The sequence below is a fragment of the Chiloscyllium punctatum genome, chromosome 4, assembly GCF_047496795.1.
Source record: "Chiloscyllium punctatum isolate Juve2018m chromosome 4, sChiPun1.3, whole genome shotgun sequence".
NCBI lineage: Eukaryota > Metazoa > Chordata > Chondrichthyes > Orectolobiformes > Hemiscylliidae > Chiloscyllium > Chiloscyllium punctatum.
The window spans coordinates 19444016-19465777 of record NC_092742.1 but is presented as its reverse complement, the minus strand read 5'-3'; the positions used below and the strand labels follow the sequence as shown (position 1 = coordinate 19465777).

Below are 21762 nucleotides of genomic sequence, written 5' to 3'. Positions count from 1 at the left end.
GGGGTGGAAGGTGAGGACCAGAGGGTTCTGTCCTTGTTGTGGTTGGTGGGGTTCAAAGGTAAAGGTGCGGGAAGTAGAGGAGATGTGCTGGAGGACATCATCGACCAAGTGGGAGAGGAAATTGCAGTCTTTGAAGAAGGAGGCCATCTGGTATATTCTGTGGTGGAATTAGTCCTCCTGGGGCAGGTGCAGCAGAGGCGGAGGAATTGGGAATAAGGGGGACCATTTTTACAGGAGGCAGTCTGGGAGGAGGTGTAATCCAGGTCACTGTGGGAGTCAGTGGGCTTGTAGAAAATGTCAGTGTTGAATCAGTCACCGTTGATGGATATGGCGAGGTCCAGGAAGGGGAGCACGAGGTGGTACTGATCTAGTCATTGATGTAGTGGAGAAAGAGGTGGGGAATGGTGCCGGTGTATTTGCAGAAGATGGACTGTTCCATGTACGCAACAGAGAGACAGATAACTGGAGCACATTGGGATGCCCATGGATGCCCCTTTGGCCTGGAGGACATGGGAAGATTCAAAGGAGGTATTATTGAGGGACCAGTTCAGCCAAACGAATGAGAGTGTCAGTGGAAGGGTACTGGTGGGGTCTAGCACCACACTCTTTGACAATGGTGACTATTGCCTATTGTAACTCACTAATGTCCTTTAGGGGAATGAAATCTCCCACCCCTACATGGTCTGGTTGATATGTTACTCCTGACATGCAGTAAAATGTGGTAGACCTCTGACTACACCCTGAAATGGCCTGGTAAATGACTCAGATGTATCAAGCTATTGCAAAATCTAAAACGAGGAATGAAATCCGGATCAATGGGAATCATGGCAGCACAGGAAAGGACAATGACAAACCCAGCACTGTCCGCCCTTCGTGACCTTCCTTATTACATTCTGGAGGCTACTGCTAAATTGAAAGAATTGTCCCACAGATTAGTCAAATAACAGTCTGACATATTCATACTCATGGAATTAAATCTTAGGAACAATATTCCAGCCACATTGGGTATGTCCAGGGGTGATACAGGTGTGACTCTCCAGGTGTGGCAGAACTGTGCTATATGGGTAAGGAGGAAATTGCCTCGCAGTCCTCAGCTTTGACCCATGATATCTCATAGCATTAGGTACAGGTTGGGCCAGGAAACCTCCTGCAGATTGTAACCTATCACCCACCCTCAGCTGGTGAATCAGTTCTCCTTCATATTGAACATAGGAGTGACCATCACACAGTCCTTGTGGCTTTCACCTTGAGGATAGCCTCCAATGTGTTGTGTGGCACAACCACCGAGTACCAAATGGGATGGATTTCAAACAAGTCCAGGAACTCAAACCTGCAGATCCATGAGGAGTTGTGAACCATCAGCAACAAGAGAACTATATTAAAATGGGGCAGCACAGTGGCTCAGTGATTAGCACTACTGCCTAACAGCATCAGGGGTCCCAGGTTCGATTTCGGCCTTGGGCGACTGCCTGTGGGGAGTTTGCATGCTCTCCCCGTGTCTGTGTGGGTTTCCTCTGGCTGCTTCAGTTTCCTCCCACAGTCCAAAGATGTGCAGGCCAGGTGAATTGGCTACGCTAAATTGCCCATAGTGTTAGGTGCTTTAGTCAGAGGGCAATCAGTCTGGGTGGGTTACTCTTCAGAGGGTCAGTGTGAACTGGTTGTGCCAAAGGGCCTGTTTCTCACTGTAGGGAATCTAATCTAAAACACAGTTTGTCATGGTTTGTATTGTATCCCTTGTTGCACCTTATCATCAGCCCTTTTACAATGAAGACTACAGGTGGGCAGGCCAGGAGCAGCACCAGCCCCATCTGAATGTGAGGTGTCAACCTAGTGAAGTTATCAAATAAGACTACTTGCATACCAAATGGCATAAACAACAAATGATAGACAGATGTCAGCTATTCCACAGCCAGCAGATTAGATCTAAGCCCTGCAGTCCTGCCACATCAAGGCACGAATGGTCGTGGACAATTAAAGAATTCACCGGAGGAGGAGGAGGTAACTCGACAAATATCCCCATCCTCAGTGATGGGGAGACCAGCACATCAGTGCAAAAGATAAAGCTGAAGCTTTTGCGTTAACCTTCGGCCACAAGTCTAAAGCAGATGAACCATCTTGGCCTCCTCCAGTAGTCCCCAGCATCACAGATATCAGTCTTTGGCCAATTTAATTCACACTATGTGATATCAAGAAATGGTTGGAGACACTGGATGCTGAAAGAAAATGGACCCTGACAACATTCTGGCAATAGTACTGAAGACACATGCTCCCAAACCTGCCACGCACCCAGACAAGCTGTTCTGTATGTGACAGATGGCATTTACCCAACAATGTGGAAAATGGTCTGGGGAGGTCCTCTTCTCAAATAGCCAAAAAATATAACCCAGCCAATTACCTCCCTATCAGTCTACTCTCGATCATCAGCAAAGTAATGGAAGTGGTCATCAACAGTGCCATCCAGTGTTCACCGATGCTTAGTTTGGGCACACAGTTTCTGACCAAATTACAGTTTTGGTTCAGAACAGCTGAGTCCCAGACTGCTATCGAAATCAAGGTTGATTTTGAATGTAATTGCTGGAGGTCAATCTCCTCAGCTCCAGGACATCTCCTCAGGAGTTCCTCAGGGTAGTATCCTAGGTACAACTATCTTCAACTGCTTCATCAATGACTGACCCTCCCTCTCAGGGTCAGAAGTGGGGATGTTCACCAATGATTGCACAACGTTCATCATCATTCGTGACTCCTCAGATATTAGATTAGATTCCCTACAGTGTGGAAACAGGCCCTTCGGCCCAACAGTCCACACCAACCTTCTGAACAGCAACCCAGCCCCCCTACATTTATCGCTGAACAACCAACCTAACACTGTGTGCAATTTAGCATGGGCAATTCACCTAATCTGCACATTTTTTTTGGACTGTGGGAAGAAACCAGAGCACCCGGAGGAAACCCATGCAGATATGGGGAGAATGTGCAAACTCCACACAGGCAGTTGCCCAAGGCTGGAATTGAACCCGGGTCTCTGGCGCTGTGAAGCAACAGTGCTAACCACTGAGTCACTGTGCCGCCAGTCCATGTTCAAATGCAACATGATCTGGACAATGTTCAGACTTGGGCATAAGAAGCAAGTAACATTGGTGTCAGATAAATGCAAGCAATTATTATCTCAAACTAAAGAGAATCTAACCATCATCCCTTGACATTCAATGGCATTACTATCACTGAATCCCTCACTATCAACAATTTGAGGTTACCATTGACAAGAAACTGAACTGGACCAATCATTTACATTCAGTAGCTATAATAGCAAGCAGAATCTGAGAACACTTTGGCAACAAACCCAGTTCCATATTGTCTGAAGGCAGTTCATCATTTACAAAGCACAGGACAAGCATGTGATAGATTATTCTCCGCTTGCCTGAATGAGTGCTCTACAAAAGCACTCAAGAATGCAACACCATCCAAGTCAAAACAGCCCATTTGATTGGCTACCTATCCAGCACCTTCAGTATTTACTCCCTCGTGACTGATGGTGCGTACCATCTACAAGTTGCACTTCCGAAAGTTAGAAAGGTTTCTTCGACAGAGCCTTCCAAACCTGAGAGCTCCATATGTTATAAGGACAAGTGTAGCCAATGGACAGGAACACCACTCTGGGACATACACCAGCCAAGCTCGGAACTGAATATCTCTTTCACAAGTTCAAAATCATGGAAATCCCTTCCTAACAACTCTGTAAGTGTATCTCCAATCCAGCAGCAGTTTAAGAAGGCAGCTCACCACCACTTTAACAAGGACAATTAGGGATGCGTAATAAATGCTGGTAAACCCAGGATATCTCATGAATGAATTTTAAAAAGTATCAAACCTGTCAAGAACTGTCAAACTGGCAAGAACTGTTGTGGCCTTTCCTGAAATGTAAAATGTGTCACGACCATTCAAAATGTGTTTTATGTATGAGTGCTTTTTTGCAATACAGTGTAGTCCATGATAGGGTAATTTAAGAGAACAGGACTTCATTTTTCTCCTGTAATTAGATACTTGTGGATCCTAGGCAAGTTGGCACAGTAGGTGAAGGGAAAAGGTTGGTGCGTGGAAGTAAGCACTAAGTTGGCACGGACTTATCGGAGACATGGGGTATGAGTGGAGGTGGACAGATTGATGTGAGGGCACGAGGGATGGGGGATGTAAAAAGAGGCATCAGATCGCTTGAGGTCCCATGGCAGGTGGATAGAGGGACATGGAAACATGGGGGGGATGGGTATAGTGTATTTGGTAGCATGAAATCACATGAATGAAATATGGGGAGTGCGATTGGGTCAGCAGGGGGTGAATGAGTATGAGAAATGGGAATTGGAGAAATGTGTTATATTTCTTTAACTTTGATTGACGGGCATGACACTTGGCCACCAAGACAGTTTCTCTGCTCAACCCACCTCACCAACTGATAGCTCCCTCAGCCCTTCCCATGTACCCAGGCCAGTTCCTCTGAAAACTGGGAGTGCAGCCAGTCAATTTTAAAGGCCAGATTCGTGGGGCGAGGGATTGTCCTGCCTCTGTGCACCCTACCTGGTAACAAAAGCTGGGACCTCAGTTTCTAAAGTACAGAGTATTATAGGCTGATAAGCTATCCTGCAGCGACACATATACAAGCAGACCCATCCGTCTCTTTGACATTGTGCCAATCAGCATACACCTTCTCTCATCATGTTTCTTAACAAACAAATCATGTTTCACTTGACGCTGCGCTGCAGTGAATTTCATCGGCGCTGGATCCACCTCCCCCACGAGCCTGTCCCAGTCCTCTCTCAGTTTACAGGTCCAAGACTTTATGTTGTTGACTCACTTCAAAACTATGCCCTCCATCCTTTAAGTCCATGTCATCAACAGCAATAGTTGCGCTGGTGGCGAACTTTGAAAAATCCACTGTACCACTTTCGAAGAAGAAACAAGATAAGGGAATATATTTAATGAATGAAAGGACACAGGGTAACTTAGAGGAACAGAGGGATCTTGGAGTAATTATTCACAGATCCCTGAAGTCAGCAGATCACACTTACACTGGACAATTAGATGACAATGAGAAGAGGGGCGGGTTAATACAGGACTGAAGGTGTTATACCTGAATGCACGTAGTATAAGGAACTTGTGGCGGCAATCAAATTTGGAAGGTATGATGTGGTGGACATCATGGCTGCAAGGGAATCAGGATTGAGAGCTGAATATTCATGGATATACATCTTATCGAAAAGATAGGCTGGTGGGCAGAGGGGATGGGGGTCGCCTTATTAGTAAGAAATGAAATTAAATCAATAGTAAGAAACAAAGTAGGGTCACACAATGTAGAATCTGTGTGGGTAGAATTGAGGAACCGCAAAGGTGAGAGAACCCACAGTTAAAGTTATGTCTCCAAACTGTAGTCAGGAGCTAGGCCGCAAGATCCACCAGGAGATAGGAAAGATGTGTAGGAAAAGCAAAGTTACAGTGATCATGGGGGATTTCAAATTACAGGTGGACTTGTAAAATCAGGTTGATAGTGAATTGCAAGAAAACAAATTTGTGGAATGTCCATGAGATAGATGGCTTTTTGGAGCAGCTTGTGGTGGAGCCCACTGGGAACAAGCAATACTGGATGTTGTGAAATGAGGCAGACTTGATAAGGGGACTTACGGTGAAGGAACCCTTATGAGGACCCAAGGGCATAGGCTTAGAGTAAAGGGAAGACCCTTTAGAATGGAGATAAGGAGAAACTTCCTCAGCCAGAGAGTGGTCAGTCTCTGGAATTCATTGCCACAGAAGGCTGTGGAAGCCAGGTCATTGAGTATATTTAAGTCTGAGATAGATAGGTTCTTGAGTATCAAGGGGATCAAAGGTAACAGGAGAATGGTAAGCACGAGAATGCAATTGAGAAATTTATCAGCCATGATGGAAAGGCAGAGCAGACTCAATGGACTAAATGGCCTAATTTCTGCTCCTATGTCTTTTGACCTTATGTACAGGATAATTGAGAAGGCATGTGGGATAGTTGCTTTCATCAGTCATGGCACTGAGTATAAGAGCAAGGATGTAATGTTGGAGTTGTACAGAGCATTGGTCAGGCCCCAGCTGGAACACTGCATGCAGTTCTGGTCACCTCATTACAGGAAGGATGTGATAACACTAGAGGGGGTCCAGAGGAGGTTCACCAGGATGTTGCATGAGATGGAGAAATTGAGCTAAAGGAGATACTAGATAGGCTTGGATTGTTTTCTATAGAGCAGAGAAGACTGAGACGAGGGGCATGATTGAGATGTATACGACTATGAGGGGTGTGGACAGGGTGAATAGTGAGTAGCTGTTCCCCTTGGTTGAGAGGGTCAATCATGAGGGGCACATTGTTAGGGTAAGGGGCAGAAGATTCAGAGGGGATTTGGGAAAAAAACATTTTCACTCAGCAGACAGTGGGAATCTGGAATGCACTGCCTGGGAAGGTAGTGGAGGCTGGAAACCTAACAACCTTTAAAAATTAATTGGATGAGCATTTCAAATATAGAAATATTCAAGGATACGGGTCAAGTGCAGGAAATTGGGATTAACGCACTTTTAGTGGTAGTAATGGCAGTGCAAACTCAATGGGCTGAAGAGCCTTTTCTGCACTGTATGAGTCGATGAATCTATGCTCATCTTTTGCCAAATAAATTTTGTTTGATGCTATAACTCACAATGAAGCTTCATGTACTAAATGTCACTCATAAATCCAGTTGTGAATTCAGAGGAAGCCACTTTACCCTGAGGGTGTATAGAATACCAACCCTTCCACTAAGGGAAGCAAATGATGCAGATAGCATCAATAGATGCATTTCAAGAAAAGGAAATAAGATGTTCTGGTGATGGAGTGAAATAAAGCATAATCCGAGAAGAGTCATCTAAAGCAATGGCTTCTATCCTATCCCAATAAAGATTTATTTCAGTAACTGAAATTTTAAGTTAGTAATTAATTGCTGTTAACTTCCTGGTTTGCTGTGCGTGAGAATCCTTCAAAGTGATTGGCTGTTTTCTTTCCTGCTCACATCACTATGTGGCATTGCAAAGAATCGCATTAATCTAACACTAGATTTAAATGTGAATGCTATCAGTGAAGGAGGCATCAGTGTAACAGAGAATGGCAGATTGTTGTCGGCAGCTTTTGGCAATCATTGAATCCCTGCAGTGTGGAAGCAGGCCATTAGGCCCATCAGATCCATGTCAACCCTCTGAATAGTATCCCAACCAGACCCCCTCTCCATCCTATCCCTGTAACCCTGCGTTCCTCCTGCCTAACTCACCTAGTCTGTACATCCTTAGACACTAAGGGCAATTTAGCAGGGTCTATCCACCTTTGGACTGTAGGAGGAAACCAGAGTACCAGGAGGAAACCCATGCAGACACAAAGAGATCTCCACACAGACGTCACCTGAGGAATTGAGCATGGGTCCCTAGATCAGCAGCGTACTCTTCAGTGCTGACCAGTGAATCCAGCCCAATGTTGAAGGTTGCAAAGTGTCTCATCTGATTATGCAGTGTCATTCCTTGAGTTTACACTGAGCTTCACTGGAACAGTTTAGAAGGCTGAGGACAGACAGGTCAAAGTGGAGCAAAGAATTACTGCATCAAGCATCCCGAAGTACAGAGTTACACCTTTATAGACTATGTGTGTTGTTCAGCAAAGCAATGGACCCAAATTGTACTTGTTCTCCCCAATGTGCAGGATTCCCCATCAAAGTGAATGCATTAATAGTTTAATTATGTGAAATTAACAGGTTAGTGTCTCAATTGAGGTAGACAAAAAAAATTGTACCTACAATCTGATATTCACATGGTGTAATTTCAAGCCTGCTTCTTTTATGGTAATGGAGGGGTCTTTGCGAAGGGCAGGTTTTAAATGAAAGAGACTCCTATGTAGGCAAAATCTCTGAGATTGAAAACCCTGAAATAATTACGGCCTGTTAAACTATTATTCACAGCTAATTTACACTCTTAAAAAGCAATTGAAGCAGTTTTTCCAACTGAGGAAGCAGTGGACTAGAAACTATTAAACACGGTTAATTGTACTTTATTATAACTCTGCTACCTCACTGTTTTGATGTAGTATATAAAGGATGGAATTAGCAGTGAACAGTTAACTACTTGCAGGACATTGCATTGTGCACCAGCGATAATTGTCAAGGGTTAACATTAGATGTATGGCACAAATCCATGCCATCTCGCCCAAACAGCTAATGTTTATGGTCCATTTGAGGTTGCCCTCTTTGGTGATCCACAGCAGCCTTTTACCATTCAAAAGTAAAAAGATTCAGTCTATCAATCCTTTCTTGATACTTAAATACAAAAGACTGGAATCGACTGGGCTTGTACTCACTGGAATTTAGAAGATTGGGGGGAATTTCATAGAAACATATAAAATCCGGATGGAACCAGACAGGCTAGATGCAGGAAGAATATTCCCGATGTTGGGGAAATCCAGAACTAGGGGTCACAGTTGAAGAATAAGGGGGAGGCCATTCAGGACTGAGATGAGGAATAATTTCTTCACTCTGAGAACCTGTGGAATTCTCTCCCAGAGGAAGATGTTGGGACCAGTTGGTTGGATATATTCAAGAGGGAACTGGACGTGGCCCTCACATCTAAAGAGATCAAGGGGTTTCAGGAGAAAGTAGGAATGGGATACTGAGATTGCTTGATCCACCATGATCGTATTGAATGGGAGTGCAGGCTTGAAAGACTGAATGGCCTACTCCTGCACCTTTATATTTCTATGTATTGCATGAACGTGTACATAGATTTTTGATTGGCATGCAAGTTAAGAGGAGGCTGCAACAAGAGAGAAGGCAGAGTTAACACTGGACTTGAAATGTTAGAACTGTTTTCTGTCCATAAATGCTGCCAGGCCTGTTGTGTTTCTTCAACAATTTCTGTTTCTGTCCTTTTGTTCTTTTACTGATGCTGAAGATCCACATGCCAAGTAAATTGTGACTTCCCCATTATTCCTGCCAAAAGCTCACTCCCTCTGCTTTGTCCCTTGAACTAACAATCCATTCTGCTGTTGGCTTCACCTTCCATGACCCTATCGATTAGTCTAGTTCCAAAGGTCTTTTGAAAATCCAGATAAATTACATCAACGACATCACCGGGTCGATTCTAATAAAAGCAAAATGCTGCAGATGCTGGAAATCGGAATTAAAAAGCAGCAGAAACTCAGCCAGCATTCCAGGAGAGAGAAACCAAGTTAGCATTTTGAAACAACGTGTCAGAACAGTTTGCCTTTCCTGATTTTGAAGAGCAACTGGCTCGGTTTTCCGTGTTTGAAGGGTGTCTCCATGAACTACCACTGCTGGTACTGCTGCCTTTCACTATCAATGTGCAAGTGTACAGAGTGTAAGTGGAAACACCTACTTAGGATAGCATGGCAGTGCAGTGGCTAGCATTGCTGCTTTGAAGTACTGGGGACCTGGGTTCAATCCCACTTGTAGGGCTGTGTAGCAATTGCTCATTCTCCCCATGTCTATAAGGGTTTCCTCTGGGCTTTTCTCCCACAGTGTAAAGATATCAAGTTTATACACAAATACATTCAAGAACATCTTCTTCCCTGTTTTTAATACACATCTGAATGGACTTCTTAAATTTAAATGTTAATCTCACACTCTGTGCACCTTCTCTGCAGCTGTAACATTATATTCCTTGCTCTGTTTCCATGACCTAAATGCACTTTTTGTGGTATGATCTGCCTGTACTGCACACAAAACAAAACTTTTCACTGTACCGAGGCACATGTGACAATAATAAATCAAATCAAAGATGTGGAGGTTAGGAAGATTGGCAATGGGAAATGCAGGGTTACAGGGATAGGGTAGGGGAGTGGACCTGTGTGGGATACTCTTTGGAGGATCAGTGTGGCCTGGCTAGGTCAAAAGGCCTGCTTCCATACTGGAGGGATTCTATGATTCTATGAATCTCATCATTAGCCAACAGGGCAGAGGTTGTATATTCCACAATCTATGGCTCATTTCCTCAGTTCTCAAAACCTTACTCGCAGCTGGGAGGTTACAGTCAGGAGCCTGGTGGAACACAGCACAATACACCTTCAGAATAACAGGAGCACTTGAGAAATGAGACACCTTTTAAGAATAAAAAGGTTATGAAATGAAATGGCCTATTTATGAGGTAAAACTGTATCACGAGCAACACTAATGATGCTTAACTTGCTTTTCTTTAATGTAGAACAGCTATTAATTGAATGGGACACCAGCATCCTCAGCCGAGCTGCTGCTAAAGTAATTGAGAATCTTCTTAGACAAATGAGCTGAGTAATTGCATGCGCACATGAGTTTTAATTTGCTCCTAATAATGCACATGCTGATTGGTACTGAAGGCTCAATGTCCTGTGTCACCAGGGTCTCCCTGGGACCAAATGAGGCCATGAACTCTCTCCTGAAGAAGACTGCACTGAGCCAATTAGCCATGTCAGTCAGACTGGATTCCATCCAAAACCTGGCACACATTCTGCTCACTGCGTACTGAAGATGTGCTCAAAGGGTAGGTGTGAGTGAAATTGGCTTTTCATTTCAGACAGCTGGAGATGCAAACATTCATACAATTAATTGCCCACTAGTTGATTGATGCCTTAAATCTTTCTTCCTCTTCCAATGCACAGAATGGCATGACACTAAATATAACGTCCCCTACCTTCCCAACTCACTGCCCCTAGCAACCTCCTTCTCAGAGAGAGAAAGAGACGTTTAATGAGGCATTAGCTCCCACCTACAGGACTTTCATTAAGAAATTTTAAAAATTGATTTCCTTTTCACCACATACCAGTTTGATGTTTTAGTCTGCAATCCTTTTATTAATTATAGTCTTGATATTATTGTAGGTGCTAATGTAGAGCTTCACTGATTCAAAGGAGAAGAACGTCAATCATTGTACCATTAACTCTGTCCACCATGAGGGGAGATGATATAACTGTTAGATTATTAATAGTGGTATAATTGTTGGATTATTAAAACAGGGGAAAAAAATCAGATGATGCTTTAGGGACCTGGGTTCAAATCCCACTATGGCTGAAGGTGGAATTTGAATTCAATTTTTAAAAAAAAAACAGGAATTAATAGTCTAATAATGCTTTAGACATGCGCTCGTTACGCCGAGACTATGAGCCAAATGCTGGAAGATAGGATTAGAATAGTTTTTGACCAGCACAGATACAATGGGCCAAAGGGCCTTCTTCTGTGATATCAATCTCTAAGATTCTATAATAATATCCGATAAGTTAGTTTTGTTTTAATTGTTCATCAATGGGATTTGAACATCATCAGCAAGTCAAACATCTCTTATTGTTTTTGGACTGAATGGTGCGCTAGGCCATTTCAGAATTCATTACACTTGTACATCGGTAACGGATAAGGTTGGCAGATTTCATCTCTAAAGTGCATTTATTTTCAAACAACAACCAAGCTATCATTAACAAAACTAGCTTTCAATTCCCAGCTTTATTGAATGGGTTTAAATTCCCCAGCTGCTAGGGTGATATTTGACCCAGAGCACTAACCTGGGCCTCTGAACAACTTGCTCAATCCATCTCCCAACTGCTTCATGACGAATGGAAAATCCAACATTTATCGAATGTAAGGCCTCAACGATTTGTTCCCACAGATTGGTGGGGTACCCTGGAAATTACTGGAGACTCCAGGGCAGTGTCGGACTGTTGGTAACTCTCACTGTCTCAGAGCAGCAGTCCAGCGTGGTGGTCTCTCGGTCCGGCATGGCCGCAGCACTGACTTCTGGCCTCAAGGTGATTCCAGAATGGTCTCAAGAGCCTCAGGGTGACGCCTGCTGCGGTCTGGAGTCAAGGCCCAGTGCAGACTGGAGGCTGGGTGCCAGTGTGGACTGAGTTAGAAGGACCATTGTTGTGAACTTTTTATCTCCCTATTTTCTAATTTATTCCTACCATCTGTAATGCTGGACTTTTCAATTCTTTATTTTTTTCCTAAGAACGTATACTGAAGAATCTGTGCTGAGGTACCTTGTACCTAAGATGGCACCATAAGTGGTGACTTTTGAACTTTTCACTGTACTCATGTGAATAAACGTGACAACAAAGCTAATTTATTCATTCGCTGGCATTGGCTTAAACAGTGGCTAAAAATGGAACAAAAACCAAATGAATATTAATGAAACTGATTCATTTCTTGAATGGCTTTTAATTATACAAAACCCACTTCATCATTAAGTACCATCTACACGGTGCACTGTGCTGTCACACCAGGGTTCCATCAGCCTTCTAAACCCACAGCAATTACCACCTAAAAGGACAAGGGCAGTAGATAAATGGGAATATCATTAACCCAAAGCCCAAACCAAATCCCAACTTCACACTGCAAGATCACCTCCAAGTCACTTACCATCCTGACTTGGAAACATATCGCTGCTCCTTCACTGTTGCTGGGTCAAAATCCTGGAACTCCTTCCATATTGGCATTGTGGGTCCATCTACAGCATAGGAACTGCAGCAGTTCAGGAAGGTAGCTCATCAACACCTTCTCTGGGTCAGTTTAAGGATGAGCAATAAATGTTGACCCCATCAGTGATGCACATGTGCCATGAGCAAATTAAAATAAAGTCATAAAACAATCTTGAAGGGCTCTTTCATTTGTGGAATTTGGGTTTTAGTACAAACAGGATGAATTAAGTTAAAGTGTCATCCCTCAGAGTTACCTCAGTTTAGGAAGATAGGAACAGGAGAAGGCCATTCTGGTTGTTGAGCATGCTCTACCATTTCATGGCCAATGGAACACTTCAATACCTTTACTTTGCTCTGTGTTAATTGGGTGTCATGTTTACCTAGCTGCACCTGCATGTTAGCCCTCAATGACTGAGCAACGAGGACACTGAGGTTCCTAACCTCTTACCATTTAAGAAATCCACTGAATAGCTGTTTCTCTGACCAAATTAGACAATCTCATATTTTTTCCACATTACATTCAATCTGCCATTAAAAAATATGAAATCTATCAAGATTGTCTTAAATTTACTCAAAGACCGAGCTTCCACAGCCCTCTGAGGAATTCAGTCCTCTGAGTGCAAGAATTTCTTCATATCTCCAACCCTAAATTGCCTTTCCCTTATTTTTAAATTGTCCCCTTGGATCTAGACTCCACGACCAGAGAAAACATCTTACCTGCTTCGACCTTGTCTATCCCTCTAAGTATTCTCAGTTTCTGAGAAATCACCTCAGGCCCAGTCTGCCCAATTTCTCTTCATAGAACAGTCCCTCCATCTCTGAAACAGGTCTGGTGGACTCTCACTGCAGTCCCTCCAAGGCAATAATTTCCTTTATGAAGTAAGGAGATGAAAACTGCACATAATACTCCAAACGCAGTCTAACCAATCTTTGGATATAACTGAAGCAAGACTTCAGCGCTCCTGTACTCAAATCTTTTTGCAATAAGCTTAACATTCCATTAGCCTTCCTAATACCTCGCTGCACCTGCATGTTATCCCTCAGTGACTTATCAACAAGGTCACCTAATTTCCTAGCCTCTTACCATTTAAGAAATACACTGAACACCTGTTTCTCCTACCAAATTAGGTAACTTCATATATTGAATCCACTATCAATTTCCCAATCACTAAATCCATCCAAATCCTCCTGAAACTGCTTTTCACCTGCCTGACAACACACATTCCCTGCATAGCTCTTCAACATCTGCAAATTTGGAAATACTATATTTGGATCCCACCTCCAAATCATTAATATAAATTATAAACAGCTACAGGCCAAATATTATTCCTTGCTGGACCTCACCAGTCACAGAATGCCAACACAAGAAAGACCCATTTCTACCTAATCTCTGTTTTCTGTATGCTAATAAATCCTTAACATTCTATCCCATTTGCTTTAATTTTGCTACCCAACTTCCTTTGAGGGACTTTATGAAAAGATTTCTGAAAATCTAAGTATACCACATCTATTGTCTTCCCATTATCAACTTACTTGTCAAGAATTGATACTGTTGGTAAACGTCACTGTCCCACTGTGAGAGCTTTCATTCTCAATATAGGATTGTTGCAGGTTCCAGAATAGATTTCTTCCAGTGTTGCGACTTATATTCTTTCCTTATCAATGGCACCAAAAACAGCTTTATGGATCATTCATTTCATCAATTTTTGTTGAACCTTGCTATGTGTAAATTGGTTGTCATGTTTATATTTTTTGTTATTCACTTGTGGGATGTGGGCATCACTGGCTGGCCAACATTTATTGCCCATCCCAACTTGGGATGAGAAGGTGGTGGTGAGCTGCCTTCTGGAACTTCTGCAATCTCCCTTTGGTAGGTAGATCCATACTGCCCTCAGGGAGGGAATTCCATGATTTTGACACAATCACAGTAAAGTAACAGCGATATATTTCCAAGTCAGAGTGGTGAGTGACTTGGAGGGGAATTTCAGGTGGTGGTGTTCCCATGAATCTGCTGCCCTTGTCCTTCTAGATGGAAGTGGTCAGGGTTTGGAAGGTGTTGCCTAAGGATCTTTGGTAAATTTCTGCAGTGCATCTTGTAGATAGTACAGTCTGCTGCTACTGAGTGTAAGTGGTGGAAGGAGTCGATGAATGTGGATGCGATGCCAATGAAGCAGGCTGCATTGTCCTGGATGATGTCAAGCTTCTTGAGTGTTGTTAGAGCTGCACCCATCCAGGCAAGAGTATAAGATTGTACATGTGCCTTGTACAGGTTTTGGGGAGTCAGGAGGTGAGTTATTCATTGCAATATTCCTAGCTTCTGATCTGCTCTTGTAGCCATTGTGTTTGTGTGCTGAGTCCAGTTAAGTTTCTGATCAATGATTACCCCCAGGATGTTGATAGTGAGGGATTCAGTGATGGCCTAATATTATTCGATGTCAAGCGGTGATGGTTGGATAGTTTCTGATTGACTATGGTCATATCCTGGCATTCCTGCAGCCCGAATGTTACTTGTCACTTGCCAGTCCATGCCTGGATATTGTCCAGGTCTTACTGCATTTGAACATGGACTGCAAATGGTGCTGAACATTGTGCAACCATTGGCGAACATCCCAAATTCTGACCTTATTATGGAGGGAAGGTCGTTGATGGAGCAGCTGAAGATGGTTGGTCTAAACCATCACCCTGAGGAGCACCTGAAGTGAAGCCCTGGAGCTGAGATAACAGATAAAGGGCTATGCCTAAAACATCAACTCTCCTGCTCCTTGGATCCTGCCTGACCTGATGTGTTTTTCCAGCAGCGCCCTTTCGACTCTGACTCTCCAGTATCTGCAGTCCTCACTTTCTCCTGAGATGACTGATCTCCAGCAACCTGCATTGACTACGCTTCAGAGTAGTTCATTGCCAAGCACCTGAAGATGGACTTGCAAGGCAAGTCCTCCCTTACAGAACTGATGAGGAATCATCAAACCCTAAACCTCTGCTCTTTCCCCCTCTCCACCAATGCTGCCTCACCTGTTGGGTATCTCCAGCATGTCTCATTTTCATTTTTTTCTGAACAGGGTGGATTCAACAGGACCAAGAGGATGTGAAGAGAATGGGGGCAAACCGCAGAACTACAATTAAAGCGGGAGATGTAAGTTTTTTTTTTAAAAAAAGGAAAGTGTATTAAAAAGAAGTAAGCTGCCTTGCTGACTATACAGTTGCCTTTCTACAGAATAGACCTATCTGCTGTTCCTGTGATCTAGTGGCTTAGTGATGTTAAAAGGTTCATGTAAAGTGGCCTTGAGTATATAAGATGGGAATCATTAACATAAAAAGTGCTGGTCTCTGAGCATTTCATAGTGCTGAGTTCAAAAGATAAAAACCATGAAAGAAAACAGCAGAATAGAAACTCATCGAAGTGTTTATCTGCATTGCGTGCAGAAAGTGGGCTGCTTATATCAATTAGAACAAGCATAGCACATCCATTATTAACAACAGATAGAGAATGAATGAATCCTGCCTCGCCTTATCTACCTACAGCAGGGTGAAACTTATGTATTGTGTGGCTTTTCTAAGCCTGTATAAAGTAAGTGACATTGAAAAAGGTAAATCAGCCCTGGAATTAAAATCACATATTATTTTTCGTGGTCTGTTGCTTTTTCCATTCACCTCCCCAGGGCCTGCCTAGGTTTTCGGGAGCGTTCATTAATTGGCTGGTATGAAAGGGTTTTGAGAGGGGAGGTAGTGTGTTTGCGTTGAAATGAAGAGAGGGAGTTGTATGCACACACATGCTCATTCACACAGACGCTCGGCAATGATTGAGAGGCAGAGGGCTGTTTGTGCTGTAAATAACACGGAGGCTTGACATAGGTATATTGAGATTGGAATTCTCGATCTTTCCTTTGTCGGAGTAGGAACCCTGTGGCTCTCCAGCACCACTCCCCACCCCTATCCCATGGAGCCTAGCAGCAAAACTCATAAAACAAAAACAAAGTGAGACAGGATGAATTTGGGCAGGAGAAGGGTGTTTGGAAGTGAACGTAGGAACCATTCTGTTTGACAGGAGGTGATGGCCTAACGGTCTTGGCGCTGGACTACCAGAGACCTAGGTGATATTCTGGTGAGCCATGTTCAAATCTTATCATTGATGTGAATTTTTTTAAAATCTGAAGTTCAGAGTTAAATGATTAAATAATTGTCAGGAAAACCCCATCTGGTTCACTAATGTTCCTTAGGGGAGGGAAGAGCCAGCCTTACCTGACTCCAGGAAAACAAATGACATTTTGGGCATAAGCCCTTCATCGGGAATGTTGGGCTTATGCCTGAAACATCAACGCTCCTGCTCCTTGGATATTACCTGACCTGCTGTGCTTTTCCAGCACCACACGTTTTGACTCTGATCTCCAGCATCTGCAGTCCTCACTTTCTCCAGAGAAAATGCAAACATGGTGAACTGCACGAATTCACCAAGGCTCATTCAGTATGGCAGTCTAAACTTAAAACCACAGCTAACTAGAAGGATTAAAGCAGAAGGTATATGGGAACACCGCTGCCTGCCAATTCCCCTCCAAACCATGTGGAGACATATTGCTGATTCTTCGTTGTCACTGGGAAAAACCCCTTGAACCCTTCCATAGTGAGTGCTAGCACCATGTGAACTGTAGAGGTTCAAGAAAGTATTGCGCAGCCACCTTCTCCTGGGCATTAAATGCTGGCCAACCCAGTGATTTCCAGTCAGTGGTGGCTCAGTGGTTAGCGCTGCTGCCTCACAGCGTAAGGGACCCGGTTTGATCCCAGCCTCAGGCGACTGTCTGTGAGGAGTTTGCACATTCTCCCTGTATCTGCGTGGGTCTCCTCCAGGTGCTCCGGTTTCCTCCCACAATCTAAAGGTGTGCAGGTTGGGTGAATTGGCCATGGGAAATTGCCCATAGCATTCAGTAGGTCAGGTGCATTAGTCAGGGGTAAACGTAGAGTAATTCGATAGGGGAACGGGTTTGGGTGGGATACCTTTCAGAGGGTCAGTGTGGGTTTGTTGGGCCGAACGGCCTGTTTCCACATTGTAGGGGTTCTATGAAACAGGAGTAAGCTCTTTGAGTTTCCTCTACGATTCCAATAGGGCCATATCTGATTTCTCACATCAGTTTCACTTGTCCACTGTGAGCGACTTGTGAGTAATGAATGAGGCTTTGCTGCAGCAAGAAACACGGTATTTTTCAGGACAAGTTTCCCTTATGTTGAATCAGAGACAGGGGAGGCTCAATATCAGAAAGGGGTCCTTTAATAGAAATCCTAAGCTAAATATTTTAGTCATTGTGGTAAACAGCTCTGTCATGTGTCTAGGATGCTCGAAGAGGAATCTAATCCAATTCTAGTGAGCGACTCATTTCCGGCATTTGGAACAAGTGCACCTTAGTTTCTTCACGGTCATTGATTTAGCGGCTGATCTGTAAATGGGCGCCATGCTTCTCCGTCACCCGTCTCTCACTGTCAAAATTTTTCATGACAAACCACATTAAATGGTTCTTTGACTAACATCGAACACAATTCAAAGCATCACTGACTCCACAAAGCAAAGGACCTGTGAGGCAATTTTGATTACGCACGGAATATTTTTCATCCACTGCTGCTTGTAATCACATTGGCTGTGAATCGCTCAGGAACAGTAATAGCATTGATCTATCACAGTGAAGATGCACTGGCCCCTCTCATCACACATCCAGCCTGATCTAAGAAATTACACTGCAGGTTAACAAATGGAAGAGAGAACAAACACACAACTCCAATCACAGCTCCTCCGCAGATACATTGATTTATGGCTTAGCTTAAATAAAGCAAAGCCATACATAAGGAAAAGAAAAGCACATCAATAATACCAGGCATTATATCTTGAAGAGTAACGGTCCAGGTAAAGGCAAAATGCATTACATAGATTTGCACAGGAGAGAGAGCAGCCCATAAAGTAAGGAGTATTGCGCTGTACAGGAAGTAGACTGGGCCAGTGAAACAGGGAGCATTATAACATACAGGAGAGAGAGCATCCAGTAATATGGGAAGTAATAAAATGTACAGGATAGAGACCAACCCGGTAAATAGGGAGCATTATGATGCACCATAGTGGCTTTGTAAACCAAAGAACATTAACATATAGGAGAGACACTCATGCAGTAAAACAGTGAGTATTATATACAGTGGAGGGGCTGGCCCACGAATACCTGGAGGAATATCAGGATATAGAGAAGAAACTGGTCTGGTAAAACACTAAGTACCATAGTATACACGAGCAACTAACCCAGTGAAACAAGGAGTAATACAATATATAGGAGAGAGGGAGAGAGAGATCGACAATTTAAAAGAGGGAGAATTATAATCTACAGGAGACCGGCTTAGGAAAACCAGGAGAATTTTAATATGCAGGAGAGATTGCCTCAGTAAAACCAGAATATTATACAGGAAGTAGCACAGCCCAGAGGCAAGGAGAGAAACAGTGGACTGTGGAAAGATCCACATGCACTCTGCCTTCAAAAAGACATTTGAAAGTTCCACCTAAAAGGCTAATTATCAAACTGAAAACTGCAGGCTTTCTGATTGAATCATTGAATCAGATAAGAAGCTGTTGGTCATATACAAGCAATAATTGCATATTCCTGGAGTTATTTCGGAAAGAATTCAAGTGGAGTGGACTCTGGGAGGAAACTATAGAACCCAGCAGAAACCCACACAGACTCCACACCCGAGGCTGCATCAAATTGGGATCCCTGGGTACTGTGAGGCAGCAGTGTTAACCACTGAGCCACCTTACCACCTACAAATGGCTGGCCATTTTGGAATGCAGGAACACAGAGGCATCTCATGTATTCACATCTTATGCATCTTATGGCTTTAAGCTCACTTCCTTAGCTCTCATTCATTCACTCTTTCTCATAGATTTTGTGCAGACTTGGAAGCTGCCAGCCTCTCTGACTTACACAGAGGAACAAGCAAGCAGCTAGTGACAGTTCACAGCAGTGAATAGTCAAGGCCGTGTTATTGTGCCCCATGCAAGGGGGGATATGGATCGTTAGCTGTCTTCCTGTTTGTCCTATGTAGTGTTTTGTGCAGTCCTTGCATGGGATTTTGTACACTACGTTGGTTTTGCTCATGCTGGGTATCGGGTGGTTCGTCCCGGTGAGTTGTTGTCTGAGTGTGGCTGTTGGTTTGTGTGCTGTTATGAGTCCTAGTGGTCACAGTAGTCTGGCTGTCAGTTCGGAAATGTTTTTGATGTATGGTAGTGTGGCTAGTCCTTTGACCAGAATTTCTTCAGATTTCTTGAGAATTCTGCTGCCCAAATATTAATGCTGGCTTAAAAGTGAGGACAGTTGACTGTAAATTGTATAAAACCTTTTCAACTGTCTTATACTCCCTGTGTTCCAGTGTGACCTGTCATATTTCTTTGCTCTTGACAGTTATTCCAGTTAAACCGCATTGTCTTACCCTTCTAAGCTGTAACATTTGATTCTTTAACCATGGTAACTGGTCTGAAAGGAGAGTTATGCTCAGCTCCATATCAATGGTAATGGGATGTCCATCAACAAGAGCAGTTTCTGTGAATCCTGAATCATTAGAATCACCAACTGTGCCTATGAATCCCTCAGATATCTTTTCCAATGAGGAGCTCCAATTACATTGAGCGCTTTATATGAGTGAAGGTTCAACTTTTTAATGTTCTAATATTATGTACAACATCTACACTTTTGTTTGCATTTGGGGCAATTGTGTCTCTTAAGTATTGCTTCGTCCATGACACCCAATCTTCTCTGTGTATACTCTATATCAGATAGTGAATTTGTCAGGATGTTTGATTTCTCCTTCCAGCTTTTCATAATCTGCATATTTATTCTTATTATTGTAACACTACTGTACCACTCAAATACTGCTTGCAATCTGTTCTTGTATACATTTGCATTCACAAATGTTATTTTAATTTCAATTGACATGGAGCTTGTTATGTTCTGTTCAGTATTTTCTTTATTTGCTGGTCTTCTAATGAAGCGTTAAATTCTAATAGCATTTTTTAAGTTCATTTTTAGGATGTGCCCACTGATTTCTGGGTCAGCATTTATTGTCCATCCCTGGTTACCCTTCAAAGGATGGTGATGACCTGCCTTCTTGAATCACTGCGGTCCAGTTGGTGAAGGCAAAGCCACAATGATATTCTGTAATGATTCATAAATCTGTTCTTTTGTAATACTGTACCTCTGCGCTCTTTACTGAATTTCCCCACATCTTCCAAGTTTTCCCACCTTCTGCAGTTAATTTGGAAGGCCCCCATTTCTTCCCAAGGCAGAATCGATGTTTAACTACTTTTCACAGTCTATAATACTAAGCAGTTTCATCCAGACAATTTTTTTTAAATAAAGTACTCTGGCTGCATACATTCAGGTTCTTCCTGCCAAAAGTGTGGTTTAATTATTCAGTCACTGTTGCATTATGTTTTACAGTTAGAATATCAGTATACCATTAAGAGATATGCTAATTATATCTTTGCTTTATCATTGCTTGTCACCTGCAGGTATAAAGGTTTCAGACTCCATCTTAACTTGGACCACATGAAGCATGGCATGCTGTACTGTTCTTCATACTGGAATAGCCTAATACCTGCCCAGGCACAAATGTGACTCTGAATATATTGCTTGGATATAAAGTGTGCTGTGCTAAGTACTCTGTTGAATTCTTCAATACCATACCAGCCACAAGTAGTTGTCATGTTACAAGGGATGGCCTAAACATGAAAAGGTAATCCCCCTGTTGGAAGCAAAATCTCATTCGTCACTTGCGGTCCTTTGAAATCTTTAGTTTCTCCTGACTTTTCTTCTTCTGCTAGACTCAACACTAAATGACTTTAAATTTATTTTTTTTCTAGCTTAAATAAATTGCAAAGCCTTCCCAAATCTGCTGCCCCAGTCTCAATTTCTTTTCTAGCCTTTCATAATCTCTTGCAGCTCCACCTTCATGGAGCCTGATCTCCATGACATAATGCTTGTTGTGAGCCTATTTTATCACTCCCTTGCTTTCTGCTTTGGGTTATTACATCATGGATGCAGGTTTGCTCACTGAGCTGGAAGGTTCATGTTCAGACATTTCGTCACCATACAAGGTAACATCTTCAGTGAGCATCTGGACGAAGCATTGCTGATGATTCCTGCTTTCTATTTATGTGTTTATGCAAACACATAAATAGAAAGCAGGAATCATCAGCAATGCTTCATCCAGATGCTCACTGAAGATGTTACCTAGTAGGGTGATGAAACGTCTGACATGAACCTTCC

General features: G+C 43.0%; 1 long non-coding RNA gene across 1 annotated transcript in view; it reads left to right on the top strand.

The window, feature by feature from the left end:
• LOC140475920 (uncharacterized) overlaps nucleotides 1–21549 on the top strand; it is a 39172-nt gene extending 17623 nt beyond the window's left edge. The window contains exons 2-3 of the long non-coding RNA XR_011960353.1: nucleotides 15535–15608; nucleotides 21006–21549. This is a non-coding gene — a long non-coding RNA (uncharacterized lncRNA). The remainder of the gene's footprint in view (nucleotides 1–15534; nucleotides 15609–21005) is intronic.
• Nucleotides 21550–21762: the final 213 nt, after the last annotated feature.